We start from the raw sequence: 27,364 nt of genomic DNA on the forward strand, positions 1-27,364 counted from the left end.
ACTTTTGGCGGAGAATTATACACGAATTTGATAGCTAGCTGAAAGCACGAAACACTTTTAACTCGTTCATTTGAAACCCGTTTTGCAAGTTGCTGTAACACTTTCCACTATGTACTAGTCGGCCATTGTACAAACGATTCTTCATTCATTCATTTTTTTTTTTTACTGTGAAACATGCATACCCCTCTTCACTACGCTTTTTCAGAATGAAAATCAATGAAACTACATTCTTACGTCCAGTAGCGAACTATTCTCCATTTATTCATTTTGAATTTCATGTCGGTTGATCACACATCGTTTTTCGTGCCTTAATGAGCGTGGCGAAGCACGAAAAAGTCTAAATTTACATGAAAAACTAAGTGGATGACACCTCCTTTTAGTTAATGTAAGAAATTAATTAAAGTTACAGCAGATGGAGGGCAGGTATTGCAGTTCTACACAGTGGCCATACTGTGTTATGGTAATGTTACAATGCAATCATGCACTAGACAGTCAAATCGCTTTCTTCTTTATTTAATAAATAAATTGCTGGAATATGATTATGAATGTACTTTTACATTGTATGTATGGTTGTATAATGTGTAGTTGTGACAATAGCTAAATAAAGTACAGTAGTGGTGTTAACCAATGACATAGTATTGATATTGATATAAAGTATCTTTACAATAAGAACAAATATGCTGTCTTTTTTGCTGTTGTAAAACATAACATCACCTGAGTAGTTAAAAATAAAGAATAAACAAAAAAAAAAAAAATAAACCAAATAATGTATTTTTATTTTGAGCTAAAGCAAAACATAAAATACATATTAAAGAAAAGCCCACAGACACACTTGCCTCTGCTTGATACTTAAACCCATGTATGCACACATAAGTGGACTAAAAGTAAAAATAAGCTTACTTATTTGTAACCTATGTCTAATATGGCATGTTCTTAAGCAGCCTTGATCTCACCTTTGTGATGTGTTTGTTTATGTTTTTTTGAATACAGAATGGATCCTAAATTTCGAAAGAATGCGAATGGCCTCCCCTGTCTCTACGATTCAGAGGAGGCACTGAAGGTGAAGGCTGAGAAGAGGCCATGGGTCTTACCTCAACCACCAGACAAGGTCAGGGAGTCTGCAAGACTCTCAGTCCTTCGTCTTGGTGGAGATGTTGACAATGAGCTAGATCTTCTTGGCCAACATGAGCTCCAGTTTGGCATCTACAGAGGCCAAACATTCAAGTGGGTGGCAGAGAATGCCCTAGGGTATGGTGGGTACCTTACTGCGACGGTGTCTCTTGAGTCAGGAAAGTCTGACTCACACAACAACCTGGTCAATAAGGTGGCCTTCCAAAAGTACCTCTGCCACTACCCTGAGGGTCAGTACGCCTATGAAGTGAAGAAGGAGAAGATATTGAAGGCTAGAGAAGCAGCTTCAACATCTTTACAACCTGCCACATCCTCAAATCCCTCCACTTCTGGACAGCTATCACAGCCCAGCACCCCAGCACAGCGTACCTCACAGCCCAGCACCCCAGCACAACACACCTCAGAGCCCAGCACCCCAGCACAACCCACCTCAGGCCCCAGCACCTCAGCACGACTCACCTCACAGTCCTCCACGTCCAGACAACAACCCTCAGTGCCCATATCCTCTTTACGGTCCTTGTTGATAGGAAAGGGAAGGTCACAGCAAACTCTTGACAAGTCTGTCAAAAGGCTGTTTTCACCTCAGAAATTTCAACCATGTATGTATGCAACTAAAATATGGTATTTTCTAATATTTAGGTTTAGATATTTATATATAGTAATTTACTCTATTCTCTATTAATTTTCTAGCTGTCCCTACTGTGTCATCTGCGAGACCGACCCCAGCTCCTTCAAACCAGCCTGAACCCACTGACAGTGAGCTTTTGGAGGCAGCCCAACAAATGGAGCCAGACTTGGCTGGTATGTATTCAATGAAATCTGTACTACATCATAATCTCTTTCTTTCTCTTGCTTTGTCCCTCACACAATCTTTTTCTCAGAAAAGTTTCTCTCTGTCACTCCGTCTCACTGCTCTCCAATATCATTCCAGGTTTTCATTTTTGTTAATTCATTTGATGTATTCAAATACATGAGTAATATGGTAAGAATTTTCTGAATGCACCTAAATAGCAACTGTACAATCTCAAAAAAATTCACAGAAGTCAATATTAAGTACACACCTATTTGCATTTTTGCATCTTGGATAGAATATTGTAAATTTCCTACAAAGGTAATACTTTTAACAGGACTTAAACTAAGGCTAAAATCACAATAGCAGAACTCTTGTCAATAGCCTGACTGTTTTTTTGTTTGTTCATATTGCCTCTTGTGTATTTTGTTGTTATTTCTGCCTACGAAGGAGAGTGTAATTTTATCTACATATTGATTAAGAATTTAATTCTGTCAACTTTTCTTAAATAGAGAGCAGAATTTGCCTGCCTGCTGGTTGGATCCCTGCCCTGCCAGAAGTTGACCAGCGCTGGATCTCAAAGGCCCTGTTCCGGTTGTCACATACAAATCAACCAGAACTGGACCAAGCAAAGGTGGACAAGATGTGGTGGTACCCCCCCCAACCTTCTCTGACCTCCAGCGCCATGCCAGCTCTGGAGCAGTACTTTGGTCACCCCCTGGTCCTGTGGATGCCTCGTAAGCTCTGGCGTGTTAAACTCCTCTGTCCTCATGCAGACTGTGGCAAGTCAGAGTTAACCTCTGCTGGACTACACCAGAGAGTCAGGCATGTGGTCACCGTCAGCACCTCTTATTATTTGGCTTCAGAATATCTTGCCTGTAAGAGCTGCAAAAGGAAAGTCATCGGCTGGAGCCATTCCATCGTCTCCCAGCTTGACATTGGCCACCGCATTGAGTTCCCATGTCTGCTGACACAAAAGCTTGGGTGTGACATGGAGGTTGTTCGCCTTATGCGTCAGAGAGGCTTGGGAAACAGCAGCAGCCAGCTTCAAAAGCAGTTGGAGGAGCAGCATGCTGAGACGTGGCTGGGGAAACAGATTCGGTTCTTGACTGCTTCCAGAGGAATTGCACGGGCTGTCTCGTCTGGTTTGATTTCCCCAGTCACCTTGGAGGACTTGCCAGCTATGCCTGCAGTGCCAAAACATCGCTGGCTTATGCAGGTGTACGCCCAGGATGTCCTCAGCAGGGTTGACGAAGTGAAGGCCTCCATCACCTCACTTTTTGGCCAGGTGCTTAAGCTGGACTCCACCAAAAAGATTGTGAGGAAGCTGGCTGGTCAGGCTAGGGCAACTGCTTCTTGGGCCACCAACATTGGCAACGAGCATGGGCAAGTCATTATGTCCGTGCTCACAGCAAGTGAGGGCTGGGGCCTGATGAAGATGGCTGAGGGACTTGTTCGGCGTTACAGAGAGGCTGGTGTGCCGCCACCAGAGATCCTGTATGTAGATAGAGACTGCTGTGGGAAGTCTCACCTACAGAAGATTTTTGCAGCGTGGCCTGGCATGAAGATCCGGTTGGATGTCTGGCATTTTATGAGGAGGATTGCCACTGGATGCTCCACTGATTCCCATCCGCTTTACACCAGCTTCATGGCTCAGCTTACCCGCTGCATCTTTGTGTGGGATGAAGGTGACCTGCAGCAGCTCAGGGCTGTGCAGAGCTGGAAAGGCTGAACATGCGTCCCACAGAGGAAGATGTCACTCGGCACATCACTAAGGCCGAGATGATGCTTCACTGTAGGAGGGCTGTCCGAGACTCTGCAGAGATGGGGGTCATGCTCTCTGAATTAATCAGGGCATATGACGGAGAGAAGGGCTGTGACACTCTCGGAGTTCCTCTTATTAATTCTGCAAGGATGGCAGAAATCTGGAAGGCCCAGCAAAAACATCTGCCATGCCTCCAGGACCCTCCAGGTTTCCAGCTCTACACGCAGACAGGAACACTAAAAAAGGCTGGACATGACCTCCCAACCTACCGCTGTGCAAGGGGTTCTACATCACTGGAGAACTTCCACTTGCACATGAACAGGTTCATCCCAGGTAAATGAAAATAATCACACTTTAGGTTGGCCAAATAAATAATAATAGAATGCTAAATACTGTTATTTCTGACATGAAATGGACATTCTTCCAAGTCTAACGATGCATGCAAATGTGTAATGTTTTTCAGGAACGCTGGCAAGTGATGTCTTTTTCCAGGCATACCTGGTGGACGGTCTTGCCAGGTGGAATGAGGACAGGACTGTGGCAGTAGAGGGGAAAGAAGGGCCGCATTCTTACAGTGGCCTTCTCAGATATGCAGCCAACAAGCTGTCTATGGAGGTGCTTGGGAGACAGCTGGTGGACTACACACCCCCACGGAAATACACTGGTACAAAATTAATAAACTATATTAAATGGGATTAACGCACATATTTAGTATTGTTAATGATGTGTGAAACTTTGTTTTGTTTCAGGAGAGCTTATCGGTGTGGAGTATCTTTACAGCCAAAACAATGCTGTAATGGAGGACTATAAGCTGGCATTGGTGGCAATGGAGACAGAGGACATTGTGGTTGCAGAAGAGGAGACACGTTCAGGGCCTTCTGAGGCAGATGACCTTACTGTCCCCAACATGATGACAATTTGGCCCCCACAACTCTGCCAGCAGCCATCAGGCCCTACTCCACCTAGTAGACCTCCCACTTCAGCAGCTCACGTTTCCCACAGCACTCCACCAGCACATGTGACATCTCCTGCTTTGCCAGCTGCACTACACCCACAGCCCTCTACAAGTTTCAGCTTGTGTAGTGGTGAGTTTTAATAAACTGTTTCAACGCATATAACTTTTATAAATTGTACACAAAAATGCTCTCTTTTTGTTTGCTTTCTTTCAACTAAACTACCCTGCAGGAAGCACTTAGACAGCCTTAGAATATTCTTTTGTTTATATATGTAAAGGTGAAACACATATGTAACAAGAGCCCTGTGAATAAAGTCTATTAATGTAAAAACAAATCATTAAAAAAAAGGGAACCTGAAACCTAAATTTATAATAAAGGATTTTTGCTACAGAGGCAGATCTTGTGGCTTCATTTGCTGACTTTTGCCTTATGTCTTTCCAATAGCCCCTGTGACTGTTCACCATCCAACTCCTGAGGGTAGTTGGAGACCAGCGGGATCTGGTCACAGCCTTGACCCCCAGCTTCAACCGTCCACTCAGGGGCAGACATCCAGGGATGTGCCACTTTCTCATCAAGGTCAGGAGATGCAAAAAAAGGGGGATTAAAACTAAGCACAGTTTACAGAGTTTAATGGTATTTTGAGCATTGGCCTAAGTCAGGGTTATTCAATTACAAATTCACCTTGGCCAAATTTTAAAATCAGAAATGTAGCTGGGCCAAACATGTTCGCCACCTAGTAAGAAGGTGGTATTGTCAAACTTGGAACCAATACAGATTAGTTGAATACAAATATGCACTTTTTATTCAAAGTCTCCCTTTTAAATTTGGCAACATGAAAGACGCACATCAAAAAGTGCTTAAAAACACAACAACAGAGCTGTATTTGAACATAACTTGTAATAGAAATGTTTCTTGCTTTTGATTTGAATAAAAACAAAATAAATAGAATAAAAATTCTGTAAATAAAAATGTTGTTCACATCTTACCCAGGCATATCTTAAAGTGCATAAAAACTAAATTTGCACAGTTGTGGCTACAGTTGAAAAGGACATATTTTATACTCAGTACTTGGGGCTACTTCTGTCAGCATTGCTAGCCATGCTTCAAAACAACACAGTGCATTGTAGGTAGACTGTTGCCAGGCTACGCAGAGTCAATGATTAGCCAAAATATTGACTTAGATGCATTCTAAGTTTTTGTGTAGCATCTGATTGAAAATGTACGATCCTTTCGAGTCATTAAGGACAAAAACGTCCACTTCCAAAAATGGCAATACTTTAGCTAATCATTGACATGTCCACGCTGGATTTAGAAATAATGCCCCAGCCATCCAACATTTGGTTTGAGGAAGATAACACATTTTTTGCTTTTATTATTATTATCATTATTTTTTTTCATTTATTTCATAAAAATCAACATTGACATTAAGTAACCAAACTGGCTTTTAAAGGGTTAAAATCCTCAAAATGATTGAATACTTGGTAGTTTTAAGCACAGCTGAAGTTGTTCTAGAGATTTATGTCAAAAGAAAAAAAAAGCAGAAAAAAAAAATAAATCTGTTAAGTTTTTATAGCAGTTTTTTGGAAGTGGACATTTTTGTCCTTAATGGCTTTTATGGGTATTAAATTAAAGTGAGGTCTGAGGGTTAATTGCATTTTGTAATATTTTATTGTGTACATATTATTCTGTTGATTGTATTTTGTAATATTTTATCGTGTACATATTATTCTGCTGATTGTATTTTATAATATTTTATCGTGTACATATTATTCTGCTGATTGTATTTTGTAATATTATATTCTGTATATATTATTCTTTATATAATAAGGTATATTCTGTATATAACTGTACATAATTGTGTATAATACACAAATATCCAAGCTGTGTTCATCTTTCTGTTTTGTAATAAATTGCCATTGTGTTGACTCAATGCAAAAAAAGCTCTTTTATTCAGTTATTTATGTGTGTATTTGTTTATATATATATATATATATATTTGTGTGTGTGTGTGTGTGTAGATATAGATAAGGATATTTTATTGTCTTATCTAAATGCAACAAGTAATACTAATTTTTACTTAGAAGTGTAAGTACACATTATACCGTTTACATTATTGGTGACAATGTTGCAAATGGCTGTAGTCTACGTGTTTATATCGGTTCTATTGCCTTGCTTGAACGTAGGAAGTCTGGTCATTGATCAATACTGGCATACGGAAATTACGTAGCAGCCTTGTATACGTGGGTTACAGGGTATTCCTACAAATTTGATATCTATCTGACCTCTATTCACCCGTTTTCAGCCCCTACATATGTTTTCATATTGTGAAATAAATTGCCTAACTTGATACAGCCAAAGTGTTGGAAGCGTGGGTGGAAGATGACGGGATTCAAAACCGCATTCCAAGGAGAAAATGCGCTACTTTGTATCCTCTTTATGGTATCTATGGCTCGACAAACGCGCCAAGATGACGGGATTCGAAACCGCGTTCCCAGGAGAAAATGCGCTACTTTGTATCCTATTTATAGTATCTATAGCTCGACAAATGAGCTATTCCCTTGGCGCAGTAGGCAGCGCATCAGTCTCATAATCTGAAGGCCGTGAGTTCGAACCTCACATGAGGCAGGTGTTTTACGGACAAAAGAGCCAACAAAACAATGGACTCAACAAGTTCAAAAGACTACTACAACACTGGAAAAAACAATGTGTACATCAGCTGAGAAAGGAAGTTGGAAAAACAATTGATGCAGTTGCAACTGTGATGACTGGTGCGCGCTATGAATACCGTGACCAGCGTATCTTGTTGCACTCTGCGAAGAATCAGTCTCATAATCTTCAGATTGTGACTTCAAATCTCACATAGGGCAGGAATTGTAGAGGCAAGACGACCAAAAATAAGATGCAGAAAGAATGTGGAAATGACCACAAAGACACATGGACAAACCATGATTCAGGAGACAATGGCACTTGAAAAACAGACAGATCCAATCCAAGCAGTTGCACCCTGGACTACGCGAGTAAATGTTGGAGTTCAATGAAAACATGCCTCGTTGGCGCAGTAGGCAGCGCGTCAGTCTCATAATCTGAAGGCCGTGAGTTCGAACCTCACACGAGGCAGGTATTTTACGGACAAAAGCGCCAACAAAACAATGGACTCAACAAGTTCAAAAGACTACTACAACACTGGAAAAAACAATGTGTACATCAGCTGAGAAAGGAAGTTGGAAAAACAATTGATGCAGTTGCAACTGTGACGACTGGTGTGCACTATGAATACCGTGACCAGCGTATCTTGTTGCACTCTGCGAAGAATCAGTCTCATAATCTTCAGGTTGTGACTTCAAATCTCACACAGGGCAGGCATTGTAGAGGCAAGACGACCAAAAATAAGATGTGGAAAGAATGTGGAAATGATGCCAAAAGACACTGGTACACACCATGATTCAGGAGACAATGGCACTTGGAAAAACATACAGATCCTATCCAAGCAGGTGCACCCTGGACTACGCGAGTAAACGTTGAAGCTCAAGACCAACATGTCTCGTTGGCGCAGTAGGCAGCGCGTCAGTCTCATAATCTGAAGGCCGTGAGTTCGAACCTCACACGAGGCAGGTGTTTTACGGACAAAAGAGCCAACAAACAACGGACTCAACAAGTTCAAAAGACTACTACAACACTGGAAAAAACAATGTGTAAATCAGCTGAGAAAAGAAGTTGGAAAAACAATTGATGCAGTTGCAACTGTGACGACTGGTGTGCACTATGAATACCGTAACCAGCGTATCTTGTTGCACTCTGCGAAGAATCAGTCTCATAATCTTCAGGTTGTGACTTCAAATCTCACACAGGGCAGGCATTGTAGAGGCAAGACGACCAAAAATAAGATGCAGAAAGAATGTGGAAATGATGCCAAAAGACGCTGGTACACACCATGATTTAGGAGACAATGGCACTTGAAAAACAGACAGATCCAATCCAAGCAGGTGCACCCTGGACTACGCGAGTAAATGTTGGAGTTCAATGAAAACATGCCTCGTTGGCACAGTAGGCAGCGCGTCAGTCTCATAATCTGAAGGCCGTGAGTTCGAACCTCACACGAGGCAGGTGTTTTATGGGCAAAAGCGCCTGATTCAAAAAGTTCAAAAGACTGCAACAACACTGGAAAAAAACAATGTGTAAATCAGCTGAGAAAAGAAGTTAAAAAAACAATTGATGCAGTTGCAACTGTGACGACTGGTGTGCACTATGAATGCCGTGATAAGCATATCATGTTGACTCTGAGAAGTCTCAGTCTCATAGGTTTTGACTTCAAATCTCACATATGGCAGGAATTTGAGAGGCATGATGACCAAAAATAAGATGCAGAAAGAATGTGGAAATGACCACAAAGACACATGGACAAACCATGATTCAGGAGACAATGGCACTTGAAAAACAGACAGATCCAATCCAAGCAGGTGCACCCTGGACTACACGAGTAAATGTTGGAGTTCAATGAAAACATGCCTCGTTGGCGCAGTAGGCAGCGCGTCAGTCTCATAATCTGAAGGCCGTGAGTTTGAACCTCACACGAGGCAGGTGTTTTACGGACAAAAGAGCCAACAAACAACGGACTCAACAAGTTCAAAAGACTACTACAACACTGGAAAAAACAATGTGTAAATCAGCTGAGAAAAGAAGTTGGAAAAACAATTGATGCAGTTGCAACTGTGACGACTGGTGTGCACTATGAATACCGTGACCAGCGTATCTTGTTGCACTCTGCGAAGAATCAGTCTCATAATCTTCAGATTGTGACTTCAAATCTCACATAGGGCAGGAATTGTAGAGGCAAGACGACCAAAAATAAGATGCAGAAAGAATGTGGAAATGACCACAAAGACACATGGACAAACCATGATTCAGGAGACAATGGCACTTGAAAAACAGACAGATCCAATCCAAGCAGTTGCACCCTGGACTACGCGAGTAAATGTTGGAGTTCAATGAAAACATGCCTCGTTGGCTCCCTGTCACCCGTCAGTCTCATAATCTGAAGGCCGTGAGTTCGAACCTCACACGAGGCAGGTATTTTACGGACAAAAGCGCCAACAAAACAATGGACTCAACAAGTTCAAAAGACTACTACAACACTGGAAAAAACAATGTGTACATCAGCTGAGAAAGGAAGTTGGAAAAACAATTGATGCAGTTGCAACTGTGACGACTGGTGTGCACTATGAATACCGTGACCAGCGTATCTTGTTGCACTCTGCGAAGAATCAGTCTCATAATCTTCAGGTTGTGACTTCAAATCTCACACAGGGCAGGCATTGTAGAGGCAAGACGACCAAAAATAAGATGTGGAAAGAATGTGGAAATGATGCCAAAAGACACTGGTACACACCATGATTCAGGAGACAATGGCACTTGGAAAAACATACAGATCCAATCCAAGCAGGTGCACCCTGGACTACACGAGTAAATGTTGGAGTTCAATGAAAACATGCCTCGTTGGCGCAGTAGGCAGCGCATCAGTCTCATAATCTGAAGGCCGTGAGTTCGAACCTCACACGAGGCAGGTGTTTTACGGACAAAAGAGCCAACAAACAACGGACTCAACAAGTTCAAAAGACTACTACAACACTGGAAAAAACAATGTGTAAATCAGCTGAGAAAAGAAGTTGGAAAAACAATTGATGCAGTTGCAACTGTGACGACTGGTGTGCACTATGAATACCGTGACCAGCGTATCTTGTTGCACTCTGAGAAGAATCAGTCTCATAATCTTCAGATTGTGACTTCAAATCTCACATAGGGCAGGAATTGTGGAGGCAAGACGACCAAAAATAAGATGCAGAAAGAATGTGGAAATGACCACAAAGACACATGGACAAACCATGATTCAGGAGACAATGGCACTTGAAAAACAGACAGATCCAATCCAAGCAGTTGCACCCTGGACTACGCGAGTAAATGTTGGAGTTCAATGAAAACATGCCTCGTTGGCGCTCCCTGTTACCCGTCAGTCGAGCTCCATAAATCATCTAAGAGCCAATCCGGTTGCTTGATGCTACCAAGAATTCTACCAAGATTTGACCAATGAAATGCCACCCTGCTACCAAGAATTGAGAGAACCAATCACCTTTCACAGCGCTCTCCACGATTTGACCAATCAGAATGACGAGTGCTACCAAGATTTAGAAGAAGGCCGCGCCCCCATTGGTCGCCTTCGACAACTTTTCCGAAAGCGGTAAGTACGGGTATCCCTCAGTTATTACGAAGTTTTACTTTTAATACTTAAAATCAAATGATTAAAATTACATATTGCAGATAGAGTGATTCAACCGACATTTTAGCACGCAGTTGAACATTTAATTACGTTGCTTTTCGAGTATATCTGAAATAATTTCTTGAAATCGCCCGGGAGAGTAACAAATCTCCACTCATTCTTATCCATATTTTGAATTTGGCTCACTTTTGGCGGAGAATTATACACGAATTTGATAGCTAGCTGAAAGCACGAAACACTTTTAACTCGTTCATTTGAAACCCGTTTTGCAAGTTGCTGTAACACTTTCCACTATGTACTAGTCGGCCATTGTACAAACGATTCTTCATTCATTCATTTTTTTTTTTTACTGTGAAACATGCATACCCCTCTTCACTACGCTTTTTCAGAATGAAAATCAATGAAACTACATTCTTACGTCCAGTAGCGAACTATTCTCCATTTATTCATTTTGAATTTCATGTCGGTTGATCACACATCGTTTTTCGTGCCTTAATGAGCGTGGCGAAGCACGAAAAAGTCTAAATTTACATGAAAAACTAAGTGGATGACACCTCCTTTTAGTTAATGTAAGAAATTAATTAAAGTTACAGCAGATGGAGGGCAGGTATTGCAGTTCTACACAGTGGCCATACTGTGTTATGGTAATGTTACAATGCAATCATGCACTAGACAGTCAAATCGCTTTCTTCTTTATTTAATAAATAAATTGCTGGAATATGATTATGAATGTACTTTTACATTGTATGTATGGTTGTATAATGTGTAGTTGTGACAATAGCTAAATAAAGTACAGTAGTGGTGTTAACCAATGACATAGTATTGATATTGATATAAAGTATCTTTACAATAAGAACAAATATGCTGTCTTTTTTGCTGTTGTAAAACATAACATCACCTGAGTAGTTAAAAATAAAGAATAAACAAAAAAAAAAAAAATAAACCAAATAATGTATTTTTATTTTGAGCTAAAGCAAAACATAAAATACATATTAAAGAAAAGCCCACAGACACACTTGCCTCTGCTTGATACTTAAACCCATGTATGCACACATAAGTGGACTAAAAGTAAAAATAAGCTTACTTATTTGTAACCTATGTCTAATATGGCATGTTCTTAAGCAGCCTTGATCTCACCTTTGTGATGTGTTTGTTTATGTTTTTTTGAATACAGAATGGATCCTAAATTTCGAAAGAATGCGAATGGCCTCCCCTGTCTCTACGATTCAGAGGAGGCACTGAAGGTGAAGGCTGAGAAGAGGCCATGGGTCTTACCTCAACCACCAGACAAGGTCAGGGAGTCTGCAAGACTCTCAGTCCTTCGTCTTGGTGGAGATGTTGACAATGAGCTAGATCTTCTTGGCCAACATGAGCTCCAGTTTGGCATCTACAGAGGCCAAACATTCAAGTGGGTGGCAGAGAATGCCCTAGGGTATGGTGGGTACCTTACTGCGACGGTGTCTCTTGAGTCAGGAAAGTCTGACTCACACAACAACCTGGTCAATAAGGTGGCCTTCCAAAAGTACCTCTGCCACTACCCTGAGGGTCAGTACGCCTATGAAGTGAAGAAGGAGAAGATATTGAAGGCTAGAGAAGCAGCTTCAACATCTTTACAACCTGCCACATCCTCAAATCCCTCCACTTCTGGACAGCTATCACAGCCCAGCACCCCAGCACAACCCACCTCAGGCCCCAGCACCTCAGCACGACTCACCTCACAGTCCTCCACGTCCAGACAACAACCCTCAGTGCCCATATCCTCTTTACGGTCCTTGTTGATAGGAAAGGGAAGGTCACAGCAAACTCTTGACAAGTCTGTCAAAAGGCTGTTTTCACCTCAGAAATTTCAACCATGTATGTATGCAACTAAAATATGGTATTTTCTAATATTTAGGTTTAGATATTTATATATAGTAATTTACTCTATTCTCTATTAATTTTCTAGCTGTCCCTACTGTGTCATCTGCGAGACCGACCCCAGCTCCTTCAAACCAGCCTGAACCCACTGACAGTGAGCTTTTGGAGGCAGCCCAACAAATGGAGCCAGACTTGGCTGGTATGTATTCAATGAAATCTGTACTACATCATAATCTCTTTCTTTCTCTTGCTTTGTCCCTCACACAATCTTTTTCTCAGAAAAGTTTCTCTCTGTCACTCCGTCTCACTGCTCTCCAATATCATTCCAGGTTTTCATTTTTGTTAATTCATTTGATGTATTCAAATACATGAGTAATATGGTAAGAATTTTCTGAATGCACCTAAATAGCAACTGTACAATCTCAAAAAAATTCACAGAAGTCAATATTAAGTACACACCTATTTGCATTTTTGCATCTTGGATAGAATATTGTAAATTTCCTACAAAGGTAATACTTTTAACAGGACTTAAACTAAGGCTAAAATCACAATAGCAGAACTCTTGTCAATAGCCTGACTGTTTTTTTGTTTGTTCATATTGCCTCTTGTGTATTTTGTTGTTATTTCTGCCTACGAAGGAGAGTGTAATTTTATCTACATATTGATTAAGAATTTAATTCTGTCAACTTTTCTTAAATAGAGAGCAGAATTTGCCTGCCTGCTGGTTGGATCCCTGCCCTGCCAGAAGTTGACCAGCGCTGGATCTCAAAGGCCCTGTTCCGGTTGTCACATACAAATCAACCAGAACTGGACCAAGCAAAGGTGGACAAGATGTGGTGGTACCCCCCCCAACCTTCTCTGACCTCCAGCGCCATGCCAGCTCTGGAGCAGTACTTTGGTCACCCCCTGGTCCTGTGGATGCCTCGTAAGCTCTGGCGTGTTAAACTCCTCTGTCCTCATGCAGACTGTGGCAAGTCAGAGTTAACCTCTGCTGGACTACACCAGAGAGTCAGGCATGTGGTCGCCGTCAGCACCTCTTATTATTTGGCTTCAGAATATCTTGCCTGTAAGAGCTGCAAAAGGAAAGTCATCGGCTGGAGCCATTCCATCGTCTCCCAGCTTGACATTGGCCACCGCATTGAGTTCCCATGTCTGCTGACACAAAAGCTTGGGTGTGACATGGAGGTTGTTCGCCTTATGCGTCAGAGAGGCTTGGGAAACAGCAGCAGCCAGCTTCAAAAGCAGTTGGAGGAGCAGCATGCTGAGACGTGGCTGGGGAAACAGATTCGGTTCTTGACTGCTTCCAGAGGAATTGCACGGGCTGTCTCGTCTGGTTTGATTTCCCCAGTCACCTTGGAGGACTTGCCAGCTATGCCTGCAGTGCCAAAACATCGCTGGCTTATGCAGGTGTACGCCCAGGATGTCCTCAGCAGGGTTGACGAAGTGAAGGCCTCCATCACCTCACTTTTTGGCCAGGTGCTTAAGCTGGACTCCACCAAAAAGATTGTGAGGAAGCTGGCTGGTCAGGCTAGGGCAACTGCTTCTTGGGCCACCAACATTGGCAACGAGCATGGGCAAGTCATTATGTCCGTGCTCACAGCAAGTGAGGGCTGGGGCCTGATGAAGATGGCTGAGGGACTTGTTCGGCGTTACAGAGAGGCTGGTGTGCCGCCACCAGAGATCCTGTATGTAGATAGAGACTGCTGTGGGAAGTCTCACCTACAGAAGATTTTTGCAGCGTGGCCTGGCATGAAGATCCGGTTGGATGTCTGGCATTTTATGAGGAGGATTGCCACTGGATGCTCCACTGATTCCCATCCGCTTTACACCAGCTTCATGGCTCAGCTTACCCGCTGCATCTTTGTGTGGGATGAAGGTGACCTGCAGCAGCTCAGGGCTGCCAAGCGTGCAGAGCTGGAAAGGCTGAACATGCGTCCCACAGAGGAAGATGTCACTCGGCACATCACTAAGGCCGAGATGATGCTTCACTGTAGGAGGGCTGTCCGAGACTCTGCAGAGATGGGGGTCATGCTCTCTGAATTAATCAGGGCATATGACGGAGAGAAGGGCTGTGACACTCTCGGAGTTCCTCTTATTAATTCTGCAAGGATGGCAGAAATCTGGAAGGCCCAGCAAAAACATCTGCCATGCCTCCAGGACCCTCCAGGTTTCCAGCTCTACACGCAGACAGGAACACTAAAAAAGGCTGGACATGACCTCCCAACCTACCGCTGTGCAAGGGGTTCTACATCACTGGAGAACTTCCACTTGCACATGAACAGGTTCATCCCAGGTAAATGAAAATAATCACACTTTAGGTTGGCCAAATAAATAATAATAGAATGCTAAATACTGTTATTTCTGACATGAAATGGACATTCTTCCAAGTCTAACGATGCATGCAAATGTGTAATGTTTTTCAGGAACGCTGGCAAGTGATGTCTTTTTCCAGGCATACCTGGTGGACGGTCTTGCCAGGTGGAATGAGGACAGGACTGTGGCAGTAGAGGGGAAAGAAGGGCCGCATTCTTACAGTGGCCTTCTCAGATATGCAGCCAACAAGCTGTCTATGGAGGTGCTTGGGAGACAGCTGGTGGACTACACACCCCCACGGAAATACACTGGTACAAAATTAATAAACTATATTAAATGGGATTAACGCACATATTTAGTATTGTTAATGATGTGTGAAACTTTGTTTTGTTTCAGGAGAGCTTATCGGTGTGGAGTATCTTTACAGCCAAAACAATGCTGTAATGGAGGACTATAAGCTGGCATTGGTGGCAATGGAGACAGAGGACATTGTGGTTGCAGAAGAGGAGACACGTTCAGGGCCTTCTGAGGCAGATGACCTTACTGTCCCCAACATGATGACAATTTGGCCCCCACAACTCTGCCAGCAGCCATCAGGCCCTACTCCACCTAGTAGACCTCCCACTTCAGCAGCTCCCGTTTCCCACAGCACTCCACCAGCACATGTGACATCTCCTGCTTTGCCAGCTGCACTACACCCACAGCCCTCTACAAGTTTCAGCTTGTGTAGTGGTGAGTTTTAATAAACTGTTTCAACGCATATAACTTTTATAAATTGTACACAAAAATGCTCTCTTTTTGTTTGCTTTCTTTCAACTAAACTACCCTGCAGGAAGCACTTAGACAGCCTTAGAATATTCTTTTGTTTATATATGTAAAGGTGAAACACATATGTAACAAGAGCCCTGTGAATAAAGTCTATTAATGTAAAAACAAATCATTAAAAAAAAGGGAACCTGAAACCTAAATTTATAATAAAGGATTTTTGCTACAGAGGCAGATCTTGTGGCTTCATTTGCTGACTTTTGCCTTATGTCTTTCCAATAGCCCCTGTGACTGTTCACCATCCAACTCCTGAGGGTAGTTGGAGACCAGCGGGATCTGGTCACAGCCTTGACCCCCAGCTTCAACCGTCCACTCAGGGGCAGACATCCAGGGATGTGCCACTTTCTCATCAAGGTCAGGAGATGCAGCAGTGCTCAGAGTTAAAGCTTAAATGTGTTTGGTCATAACTTGTTCTCTGAATAAAATAAAGTTTTCTTCTGTCAAAACACAAGCATTGCCTTGATATGCCTTATGTTTCTCTCTTTGCTTTCATTTGGGATGGTTTAGGCTCCCAACAGCCACCCAGGTCATCAGAAGAAGAGCCCTCAACATCATCAGGCTCCACTCATCATGATGTAAGGTTTACATGTCTGATCATTTTCTGTCTTTCAGAGTTGCTTCTGTAATCGCTTACAGTTAATTTGATATGAGCACATTCTGAAGAATATTTCTGATTTTAATCTCTGTATTATGATTAATGTAGGACTCGGTTGGCCCGGACAATGTTGAGGGCTTTCAGGCAGTCCAGGACTTGGCTGATTGCTTGTTTGGCCTCAAAGACCACAGTCTTGCCCTATCTAGGGAGGAGGCTGCAGGAATCATAGCCCTTTGGGATTGTTTGTCAGAGTACGATAAAGGTCGCACTATTTACCCTGAACGACACCAGCAAACAATCCCAAAGGGAAGATTCAGGGCGACTAAAAAGATCGTTTCACCTGGTGTGGAGAGTACCAAGAGGTATGTATGTTTGTTCGGCATTCATGACAAATAAGCAAGTTATTGTGCAACTGTTACTGTTTTACTTTAAACTCCTGCTGTTGAATATTTTTGTAGGTGCTTTGCAGGAGGTCGAAGCCCAGCCCAGTGGCCTGACTGTAATCGAGTGTGCGAGGCACTTTTTATGAAGCTGTGTGCTGAGTACAGTGGACCAAGGCGCATAGATGGGGTCAGGCACGAGCGCTGGAGTCTGGTAACCAGAGCGTACCTCCATGTCCGTCAAGTTATTTTAAATAACGCTACGGTCATGGAGAGAACAACTATTCAGCTCCCTGTTATGAACACTGCGACCATTGCAAGTTGGTAAGTTAATAGAACAGCAATCAGTAATCCAGTTTGGTATTGACCTAACATTTTTGCTCTGTCAGTGTTGAGATATTTTTCAACCCATAGCTTTACTATATAAAAAAAAAAATCATTCTGGAAATATTTTAGGTACTGCAAAAAGAGGAGACAGCAGGAGAAGGTTGTACTGCAGCAAGGCATCCCTGCACCAAAGCCCACCTTCACAAGCCCAGAGAGCCTTCCTCCTGCAGTTAAGAGGAAAGGGACAACCTGTATGCCTTACCCCAGTGAGGACAATCCTCACATCTTTGTTCTGCCTCCAAACACTGCAGGGATGGCCCAGCTGAAAAAGAGGCAGTGCTTGCCATTGGCTCCCTCTGCAGGCCTTGGTGTGCCTTTTCTGGCAGCTCTTGAGCCACCTGTTCAGGCAACCATGCCAACTGTGCCACATCTCCCACCTGCCCCTCGGCCCCTGCTACCTGCTTCTCAGCTGCTGCAGCCTTCTCCTAGGCCCTTGCAGCCTGCCTCTCAGCCGCTGCAGCCTTCTCCTCCACCCCTGCAGCCTGCCCCTCGGCCCCTGCTACCTGCTTCTCAGCTGCTGCAGCCTTCTCCTAGGCCCTTGCAGCCTGCCTCTCAGCCGCTGCAGCCATCTCCTCAGCCCCTGCAGCCTGCCTTTCAGCTGCTGCAGCCTTCTCCTCGGCCACTGCTGCCTGCCTCTCAGCCGCTGCAGCCATCTCCTCAGCCCCTGCAGACTGCCTTTCAGCTGCTGCAGCTTGCTCCTCGGCCACTGCTGCCTGCCTCTCAGCCGCTGCAGCCATCTCCTCAGCCCCTGCAGCCTGCCTCTCAGCCGCTGCAGCCCCCTCCTCAGCTGCTTCAGTCTGACCCTCGTCCCCTGCTACCTGCTTCTCAGCCCCTGCCGCCTTGTAAACCTCTGCAGCCTCCTCCTCAGCTGCTGCAACTTGCCGCTCGGCCCCTGCTACCTGCTTCTCAGCTTTTGCAGCCTCCTCCTCAGCTGCTGCAGCCTGCTCCTCAGCCACTTCAGCCTGCTCCTCTCCTTCAAGGTTCCCTACCTCTTGCTTCTGCTGTGTGTGATGTGCCCTACACAACACAGTACTACCACAAGAGGAAAAAACAGGAGGAGGAGCAGAGTGGTAAAACCAAACGAAAATACACCAGGAAGACCGACAACATTAAATGTAAGCAGTGTCAGAGAGAGCGAGATCCCCCACCCACCAGCAATACTTTGGGAATTGGTACTGCCAAGCCACAGCCACTGTGACTCTGGCTGAGTGGAGGGCTGCCCTTGAAGAGCGTGGGTATGGCAAAAAAAGGGGGATTAAAACTAAGCACAGTTTACAGAGTTTAATGGTATTTTGAGCATTGGCCTAAGTCAGGGTTATTCAATTACAAATTCACCTTGGCCAAATTTTAAAATCAGAAATGTAGCTGGGCCAAACATGTTCGCCACCTAGTAAGAAGGTGGTATTGTCAAACTTGGAACCAATACAGATTAGTTGAATACAAATATGCACTTTTTATTCAAAGTCTCCCTTTTAAATTTGGCAACATGAAAGACGCACATCAAAAAGTGCTTAAAAACACAACAACAGAGCTGTATTTGAACATAACTTGTAATAGAAATGTTTCTTGCTTTTGATTTGAATAAAAACAAAATAAATAGAATAAAAATTCTGTAAATAAAAATGTTGTTCACATCTTACCCAGGCATATCTTAAAGTGCATAAAAACTAAATTTGCACAGTTGTGGCTACAGTTGAAAAGGACATATTTTATACTCAGTACTTGGGGCTACTTCTGTCAGCATTGCTAGCCATGCTTCAAAACAACACAGTGCATTGTAGGTAGACTGTTGCCAGGCTACGCAGAGTCAATGATTAGCCAAAATATTGACTTAGATGCATTCTAAGTTTTTGTGTAGCATCTGATTGAAAATGTACGATCCTTTCGAGTCATTAAGGACAAAAACGTCCACTTCCAAAAATGGCAATACTTTAGCTAATCATTGACATGTCCACGCTGGATTTAGAAATAATGCCCCAGCCATCCAACATTTGGTTTGAGGAAGATAACACATTTTTTGCTTTTATTATTATTATCATTATTTTTTTTCATTTATTTCTTTTTCATAAAAATCAACATTGACATTAAGTAACCAAACTGGCTTTTAAAGGGTTAAAATCCTCAAAATGATTGAATACTTGGTAGTTTTAAGCACAGCTGAAGTTGTTCTAGAGATTTATGTCAAAAGAAAAAAAAAGCAGAAAAAAAAAATAAATCTGTTAAGTTTTTATAGCAGTTTTTTGGAAGTGGACATTTTTGTCCTTAATGGCTTTTATGGGTATTAAATTAAAGTGAGGTCTGAGGGTTAATTGCATTTTGTAATATTTTATTGTGTACATATTATTCTGTTGATTGTATTTTGTAATATTTTATCGTGTACATATTATTCTGCTGATTGTATTTTATAATATTTTATCGTGTACATATTATTCTGCTGATTGTATTTTGTAATATTATATTCTGTATATATTATTCTTTATATAATAAGGTATATTCTGTATATAACTGTACATAATTGTGTATAATACACAAATATCCAAGCTGTGTTCATCTTTCTGTTTTGTAATAAATTGCCATTGTGTTGACTCAATGCAAAAAAAGCTCTTTTATTCAGTTATTTATGTGTGTATTTGTTTATATATATATATATATATATTTGTGTGTGTGTGTGTGTAGATATAGATAAGGATATTTTATTGTCTTATCTAAATGCAACAAGTAATACTAATTTTTACTTAGAAGTGTAAGTACACATTATACCGTTTACATTATTGGTGACAATGTTGCAAATGGCTGTAGTCTACGTGTTTATATCGGTTCTATTGCCTTGCTTGAACGTAGGAAGTCTGGTCATTGATCAATACTGGCATACGGAAATTACGTAGCAGCCTTGTATACGTGGGTTACAGGGTATTCCTACAAATTTGATATCTATCTGACCTCTATTCACCCGTTTTCGGCCCCTACATATGTTTTCATATTGTGAAATAAATTGCCTAACTTGATACAGCCAAAGTGTTGGAAGCGTGGGTGGAAGATGACGGGATTCAAAACCGCATTCCAAGGAGAAAATGCGCTACTTTGTATCCTCTTTATGGTATCTATGGCTCGACAAACGCGCCAAGATGACGGGATTCGAAACCGCGTTCCCAGGAGAAAATGCGCTACTTTGTATCCTATTTATAGTATCTATAGCTCGACAAATGAGCTATTCCCTTGGCGCAGTAGGCAGCGCGTCAGTCTCATAATCTGAAGGCCGTGAGTTCAAACCTCACACGAGGCAGGTGTTTTACGGACAAAAGAGCCAACAAACAACGGACTCAACAAGTTCAAAAGACTACTACAACACTGGAAAAAACAATGTGTAAATCAGCTGAGAAAAGAAGTTGGAAAAACAATTGATGCAGTTGCAACTGTGACGACTGGTGCGCACTATGAATACCGTGACCAGCGTATCTTGTTGCACTCTGCGAAGAATCAGTCTCATAATCTTCAGGTTGTGACTTCAAATCTCACACAGGGCAGGAATTGTAGAGGCAAGACGACCAAAAATAAGATGTGGAAAGAATGTGGAAATGATGCCAAAAGACGCTGGTACACACCATGATTCAGGAGACAATGGCACTTGAAAAACAGACAGATCCTATCCAAGCAGGTGCACCCTGGACTACGCGAGTAAATGTTGGAGTTCAATGAAAACATGCCTCGTTGGCGCAGTAGGCAGCGCGTCAGTCTCATAATCTGAAGGCCGTGAGTTCGAACCTCACACGAGGCAGGTGTTTTATGGGCAAAAGCGCCTGATTCAAAAAGTTCAAAAGACTGCAACAACACTGGAAAAAAACAATGTGTAAATCAGTTGAGAAAGGAAGTTAAAAAAACAATTGATGCAGTTGCAACTGTGACGACTGGTGTGCACTATGAATGCCGTGATAAGCATATCTTGTTGACTCTGAGAAGTCTCATAGGTTTTGACTTCAAATCTCACATATGGCAGGAATTTGAGAGGCATGATGACCAAAAATAAGATGCAGAAAGAATGTGGAAATGACCACAAAGACACATGGACAAACCATGATTCAGGAGACAATGGCACTTGGAAAAAATACAGATCCTATCCAAGCAGGTGCACCCTGAACTACGCGAGTAAATGTTGGAGTTCAATGAAAACATGCCTCGTTGGCGCAGTAGGCAGCGCGTCAGTCTCATAATCTGAAGGCTGTGTGTTCGAACCTCACACGAGGCAGGTGTTTTACGGGCAAAAGCGCCTGATTCAACAAACAACGGACTCAACAAGTTCAAAAGACTACTACAACACTGGAAACAACAATGTGTAAATCAGCTGAGAAAGAAGTTGGAAAAACAATTGATGCAGTTGCAACTGTGACGACTGGTGTGCACTATGAATGCCGTGAAAAGCATATCATGTTGACTCTGAGAAGTCTCAGTCTCATAATCTTCAGGTTGTGACTTCAAATCTCACATAGGGCAGGAATTGTAGAGGCAAGACGACCAAAAATAAGATGCAGAAAGAATGTGGAAATGACCACAAAGACACATGGACAAACCATGATTCAGGAGACAATGGCACTTGGAAAAACTTCCAGATCCTATCCAAGCAGTTCCACCCTGACTACGCGAGTAAATGTTGAGTTCAATGAAAACATGTCTCGTTGGCGCAGTAGGCAGCGCGTTAGTCTCATAATCTGAAGGCCATGTGTTCAAACCTCACACGAGGCAGGTGATTTACGGGCAAAAGCGCCTGATTCAACAAGTTCAAAAGACTGCAACAACACTGGAAAAAAACAATGTGTAAATCAGCTGAGAAAAGAAGTTAAAAAAACAATTGATGCAGTTGCAACTGTGATGACTGGTGTGCACTATGAATGCCGTGATAAGCATATCTTGTTGACTCTGAGAAGTCTCAGTCTCATAGGTTTTGACTTCAAATCTCACATATGGCAGGAATTTGAGAGGCATGATGACCAAAAATAAGATGCAGAAAGAATGTGGAAATGACCACAAAGACACATGGACAAACCATGATTCAGGAGACAATGGCACTTGGAAAAAATACAGATCCAATCCAAGCAGGTGCACCCTGGACTACGCGAGTAAATGTTGGAGTTCAATGAAAACATGCCTGGTTGGTGCAGTAGGCAGCGCGTTAGTCTCATAATCTGAAGGCCATGTGTTCAAACCTCACACGAGGCAGGTGATTTACGGGCAAAAGCGCCTGATTCAACAAGTTCAAAAGACTGCGACAACACTGGAAAAAACAATGTGTAAATCAGCTGAGAAAGGAAGTTGGAAAAACAATTGATGCAGTTGCAACTGTGACGACTGGTGTGCACTATGAATACCGTGACCAGCATATCTTGTTGCACTCTGAGAAGAATCAGTCTCATAATCTTCAGGTTGTGACTTCAAATCTCACATAGGTCAGGTATTTTAGAGGCAAGAATTAAGACATAGTTTGCATATGGATAAAGATAATATAGTCTTGACACCAATACTACTTGAGTGCATGGAGAATTTCAGGAACGTAATGCCTAGTTAAGATAAACTTTTATTGTTCCTATTACAACAGCTCAACACGAGAGAAGTAGAAAATGAATTGAGCAAAACAATACCTAAATACAATCTAACCAAAATTAGCGAGACTAAAAAAAACTGTAATAATATATGTACAAATTAACATGTGTACAACTTAACTTGTGGAAGGACAAGAGCAGTTTGTAAATAGAAACACACACAGTGTGTATTGCACTGATGTGAAAGAGGGACTACAAATTCCAGCTTTAGTAAATTGCACAATAGGCAGCACAGACACACGTCTGCTTTACCCACTGAGCTAAACCAGTGTCAACTGTAATAATGTCATAATTGTGTTTTTGTATTTCTATTTTTTTTTTTTTTTTAATCAACTGGTTGTTTTTGTCAATGCTAATGTTGTATGTTTGGTTGCACGTCTCTATACTGAAATAATGAGCTTTCATTTGTGAATAATGAAGCAGATTTGATGAAAATGTTTTGATGACAGCTGAAACAGTGTTTTCTGATGTGTCTCTCCATAACAGCTGATAGATCTGATGTCTCAATATGGTCACCCCTGATTTGTCATTCAAACCAGCCCTTTATCAGCACCACACAGCAGCATAGTTATCTTAAAAAAAAAGCTGTAAACCACCTCAGCCTGGTTTCATTAAAATGACAGACATCTAAAATTGCAGGCAACATATTCTGCCAAGCAACCAATATGCTGCTATAAGAAAGATTACCAATTTAAGCACACCAAAACCTGTGCAATCAAATTGACTTCTTGGTAGAAGCGATCTTGACAAATTAAAATACACTTTTAGGGAAGTCAAGAACTTGCAGCTTTGCAACTGTAAATTCACCAAATTTATGCATGTAATAAATGTAGAAAAAAACATTGAACCTTTTTCATTTTGTTAACTTTCACTTCCTCTTTTCCATATCATGCACCATTCCTCCCTTTCTGATAGATCTCTATTTCCTATCCATCCTCTCCTTTCTTTATTCTTTATGATTGTGCTCTTCTCCTTCCCGCTTTTAGCAGAGATTTTATCATTAATCCTCTTTTCAACTATCTTTTGGAACAGTTTTTCTCCTCATCTTGTCTCCTCTCCTCTCCGTTCATTATGCCTGCAAATAACCACGAGTTTCATTATATTTGTTCGTACTTGCACTGTTGTGGAAGGAGCGGAATATCAATGAGCTTCCAGAAGAAGTTGCAGTAATGTGAAGCGTCAGCCATGAGCCTGCAGAGGGAAAAATATTTTCCTGAGCTGCCTCTCCTGGAGCTCTGCAAACACGAGCCGAGGAATCCTGCAGATCGGGTTTTGATAAAATGTCACCACAGCCTCGTCAGGGAAAATAATAGGCTGGTTCTTCGCTCTCAGCTCAGAAAACAATGCATGATTTATTTCTTTTTAAATGAGGTGTTTCCAGAGAGAGTTTTGATTTAGATTTTGTTATTCTAAACTGATACACACTGTCTGGATTTACTGAAAGTCGGATCATATTTTCCAGCCTCCAACACCTGCAGTAAAGCATTCTCTCCAGTGTTCTTTTCTAATAATCAAGTTACACGTTTCTTTGTATCGACACTGAAGTGTTATAGAGCTGGTTTTTAAATGTGTGCATGGTTATTTTTGAAGATACTGACTAGTTTCCTGCTCCGTTACAAACACGGTAACATTGGTAAGAAAGCATTTGTGAAAGTTTGTGGGCTACATGACCACCCATTGTTAAAAGGATCTACCTGGGAGGGCTGAGAACTGAGGGAATGAGATGAAGATTTTTAAGATCCTGTGATTTTAACCCTCAGGCTCTCCTTAAAAAAATCACACTCTCCCTCTTAAAGCCTTTTTAAGACATTGGATATATTTAGAAATATTAAACATGAAAGCAAAAACTTTTTTTTTTAATTTTTGGTCCTTAACTCCAGTCCTCATCATGTATAGTCAGTGTGAATATTTTCATAATTTTAATTTTTCAACACACTCTGACATTCATAGAAAATGCCCAAAGTAGTTTTAGTTGAAATAATTAATTCCACTGGCCTACAGTCACTGATATATCCTATCAGTTCAAACAAGGTAATTATCTCCCACGATGCCTCTCTGCAAATATTGAAAAATGGTGAAATTTTGGGGCATTTTTTTTTTTTTATGTGAAAATATTTTTACCTCTGAATGACTGGACTATAGAGGAATTAACAGGATTTCTTATTTCTGTATTGCAGTAGCAGTAGAATGAAAATAAGTGGTTTTAATGGTAGTCAATGAGGCCTAAAAGGACTTTAGGAGGAGGAGTTTGAGTTTTTTGTCTACACAGGGGGAAAATTCTGTCAACACAGTGTGGGTCATAAAATTTAAAAAAAATTCTGTAAAAAATGAACATCTTTGTCAATAATCATCTTAGTATGATAACTGCCAAAGTAAGGGTAAAAAATACAATCAAAAAGCCCTAAAAGGGTTCTAGGAGGGTCTGAGAGTTGAAAGGTTTACTTGTTTCGTGGTGCAGTTTCTGCACCTGTCCCCTGCTCCATGTCCAGGAATTCCTACAATGCATTATCTATAGAGCACCTACCTCCATCACAGTTAATCCATGCAAAACAAGAGAAAAAAGCTGAGATCCTGAGAGAACAACGTAACAGCAAAATATAATCATTGGATGTATAGTGCATTCAGACACCCTGCACATTTTTTAAATTTTTACTAGTGCTGTTACTAAATTTAAAAAAAATTATTTAAGTTAATCACATCACTACGCTGTGATTAATCATGATTAATCACAAAATTTTTAAACAGTTTAAGTATATTTTTATGTTTTCAGTTTTTAAAAGGTTGTTATTGTTAAGTGCTTTATTTATATTCTTTTAATTCTATGTACAGCACATTGAACGTGCTGTTCTGAGTCCTTATTGATACCACTATCAATAGTTTCTATAGTTTGGTGGAAAGACAAAATAAGGGCAAATATTTAAACTACAAGTGTTCTTAGCTGAGTAGTGCTTGAATTAAAATGCTGTGATTCAGTCTGTCACATCTATTGTGTATCCCTCAAATATAAACACATTCACAACTGTATTTATTGATGTTTCTCATCAAAAACTAAAATTTTCCCATTTTTATGTGATATTTGAACACATCGTAACTTAGAATACAGTCATCTAATTTACTGAGGTTACCTGAACTTATCATATGTTCCGGCTTCAGCTCGTTAAGTTTGCTAATTACTTCAATTTTGCCGATTCTACTGCGGATTTCTACACTGGATTAATATTGTTAACAAACAGGACTTTCTCAAAGTTCTGGAGCATTTTTCAGCATTTATCTGAGCAGCTGAAGAAGACAACTGTCCTGAAGCAGCTGAAGGGGGTGGTCTGACCATGGCTCGATTCCGGGTTGTTGTTAGCGTCTTTGTTATCATTAGCAAAGATGTGCTTTGCCTGAAGGTGGAACTTAGGACTCATTGTGCTTCAGTGTAAAGACAGTTCATCACTGCAGCATGTACTCAGTTTAGGTTTTATCTTCACTAACATTCTCCAGCTGTTAAAAAGAAAACTGCCATTAAGCAGACCTGGGTCTGTCTCCTGACTCATCACTGCTGGCTGTGTCTGACCCTCTCACCTCTTCACCCCCAGGCACGTAAACATCCGCGCTGGAGGGCTACGGGAGCAAGTTGTGGTCAAACCTAGTCATACGATTAAATTGTGTTAATATTTTTTCAGTGCATTAAGGATTCAAGATTAATCACAAGCGTGAGGGTGTTCATTTTAACAGCCCTAATATTTACATAATTAAAAATAAAAGAACACTTAAAACTAATAGCTTCTTCTGATCCCTTGAGTAAAGTTCCAACATGCTACAAAGATGATAATTAAAGGCAGAACATTTCACTATTTTCTAATACTTCCAATGTCAAAAAATAACTATCTGCAGAGCAAAAATGCTGTGACCTCTGGAAAATAAATTACAGAATGAAATGGCAAATTTACAAATGAATTTAGACATGTTGTTGTTTGTGTGCATCACACAGATATGTCTAATGAAGTGGCCAGTAAGTGTATTCATTTATTAGGTCATTGGTAAAAACATGATTTGAAATGTGCCTTTCTGATGTGGTCTAAATGTGCATTCACCTTTTCTCTTTTTAAATTTTCTAAACCACAAAGTCATTATGAATCAATCTCTGCCTCGCTCTCTTATCAGCCCTGTAACAACGGCTGTGAATCACGTGAAAGATGAGATTCTCCCATTAACTGAAGTGTTTGAACCGCATTTCTATGATGTAAAGTGTCAAAGATGTTCATAAACACACATCGGCAAGCACACCAGCCTCAGAGGGTTAAAGGAGCTCAGCTAGCTTCTTGGCTCTGTACAAGACTCTAGAGGCTCTAAGGAGAGGTGTATGAAAGTAGCTTCACCATTGAAATTTTCTGTATATGGCCCTCAGCTGAAAAACCCTAACCCTAACCCTGGCTCAAAGTGAACCATGACGTCTCCACCACACCCCTCTAGCTGAGGATAAGTGTAAGACATGAAAAGACAGAAAACTAATTTGCT

The 27,364-nt window shown here is 41.5% G+C and overlaps 7 non-coding genes across 7 annotated transcripts; all 7 read left to right on the top strand.

The window, feature by feature from the left end:
- The first annotated feature begins 7,686 nt into the window (after nucleotides 1-7,686).
- On the top strand, nucleotides 7,687-7,759 carry trnam-cau. Its single transcript has one exon. It is a non-coding gene; the product is annotated as a tRNA-Met (tRNA).
- Nucleotides 7,760-8,180: 421 nt separating this feature from the next.
- Nucleotides 8,181-8,253, top strand: trnam-cau. The gene has a single exon. It is a non-coding gene; the product is annotated as a tRNA-Met (tRNA).
- A 419-nt stretch (nucleotides 8,254-8,672) lies between these two features.
- trnam-cau lies at nucleotides 8,673-8,745 on the top strand. The gene has a single exon. It is a non-coding gene; the product is annotated as a tRNA-Met (tRNA).
- Nucleotides 8,746-9,146: 401 nt separating this feature from the next.
- Nucleotides 9,147-9,219, top strand: trnam-cau. The gene has a single exon. It is a non-coding gene; the product is annotated as a tRNA-Met (tRNA).
- A 910-nt stretch (nucleotides 9,220-10,129) lies between these two features.
- On the top strand, nucleotides 10,130-10,202 carry trnam-cau. The gene has a single exon. It is a non-coding gene; the product is annotated as a tRNA-Met (tRNA).
- A 10,770-nt stretch (nucleotides 10,203-20,972) lies between these two features.
- trnam-cau lies at nucleotides 20,973-21,045 on the top strand. Its single transcript has one exon. It is a non-coding gene; the product is annotated as a tRNA-Met (tRNA).
- A 395-nt stretch (nucleotides 21,046-21,440) lies between these two features.
- trnam-cau lies at nucleotides 21,441-21,513 on the top strand. Its single transcript has one exon. It is a non-coding gene; the product is annotated as a tRNA-Met (tRNA).
- The last annotated feature ends 5,851 nt before the right edge of the window (nucleotides 21,514-27,364 follow it).

The sequence above is a fragment of the Cheilinus undulatus genome, linkage group 2, assembly GCF_018320785.1.
Source record: "Cheilinus undulatus linkage group 2, ASM1832078v1, whole genome shotgun sequence".
In the NCBI taxonomy this organism is placed as follows: Eukaryota; Metazoa; Chordata; class Actinopteri; order Labriformes; family Labridae; genus Cheilinus; species Cheilinus undulatus.